Below are 1,773 nucleotides of genomic sequence, written 5' to 3' on the forward strand. Positions count from 1 at the left end.
TATATACATACGTACATATATATATATATATATATATATATATATATATATATATATATATATATATATATGTATGTATGTATATATATAAATATAAATTATGTATATATATATACATATGTATATATAAATATAAACTATGTATATAAATGTATGTAGAACGTATGTATCATCAAGGACAGATAGCTCAGAATTGAACAGCTGTGACCAATGACCTATATGTCTCTCGTGACCACGCGTAACGCAGCAATTCTGTTGCTGACCTTCCAACAGCGATCGCCAAACAGCGAGATCCTTAACGCTGTTCCGAGTGTTCTTTTGAGATCTTGATCACTGACTGAGCTTGGGAGAAGTACTGAAGTAGGTTCCCGTTGCAGTGTCTATCCTAGACGGGTGATTCTAACCATTAAACTTGACGTGGTTCTTCTGCTCAGCATCACGTGGTTCAACCAGTGAGTACACTCTCTGCTCTTGCTTGAAATCCACATCTACCACCTGGTAACCGTGGCTTCACATATCCCTGAGAGGGTTACTTGTAGGTAATCGAGGTAAAGTTCCTTACCCAGGGGAACAACCAGCCGGCCGGTGACTCGAACTCTCGAACTCAAATTGTCCACTCGATCACCGTGGCCTTATATACAACAGCAATAGTAATAATAATAATAATAATAATAATTACAGTAATAATAATAATTTAGTTATGGGTATTTCTGGTGTGACATGCTGTGTGTTTTATTTTGCTTCTAATTTACCCACTTTGTGCAAGGAATGGCCGGGGTTAGCATCCACTGGCGGCGAGGGTTTTGAACGCTGGTCTTCAACATTGCTAAACGAGATCGCTATATATATATATATATATATATATATATATATATATATATATATATATATATATATATATATATATGTGTGTGTGTGTGTGTGTGTGTGTGTGTGTGTGTGTGTGTGTGTGTGTGTGTGTGTGTGTGTGTGTGTGTGCGTGTGAGTGTATGCATATATATACATGCATTTTATGCACACACAAATATATATGGACACATACACACACACACACACACACACGCACGCACACACGCACGCACGCATGCACGCACACACACACACACACACACACACACACACACACACACACACACACACACACACACACACACACACACACACACACACATGTATATATGTATATATATATATATATATATATATATATATATATATATATATATATATATATATATATATATATATATAAATATATATATATATATATATATATTATATATATATAATATATATATATATATATATATATATATATGTTGTATTGTCTAGCCCCTTCCACAAGAGCTATGCATTGTTGTAACACTACTTTTCATCACCAATGATTGTCATATGTTAAGCACGTGATCTATGCCCTTCTTTAGACCACTGTAGGAGATGACAGGCAGACTCCCTGTGGGGGGCCGAGGAGCAACACCTCGTTCCTCGGCGCAGCCGTACTCCATCATACAATATAATAAAGGAGTCTAGACATCTTGGTTGTCTACCTTACACCCTAAGCTCGCCACCTACGATACTCTTGTAGGGCCCATCATTCCGGCTCTTACATATATAATATATATGATATATTTATATATTATATTATATATATATAAATTTAATAATTAAAAAATATATATTATATAATATATATATATATAATATATATAAATATATATATATTATATATAATATATTATATGATAATATGTAATATCTACAACCCTAACTCCC

The sequence above is a fragment of the Penaeus monodon genome, chromosome 16, assembly GCF_015228065.2.
Source record: "Penaeus monodon isolate SGIC_2016 chromosome 16, NSTDA_Pmon_1, whole genome shotgun sequence".
NCBI lineage: Eukaryota > Metazoa > Arthropoda > Malacostraca > Decapoda > Penaeidae > Penaeus > Penaeus monodon.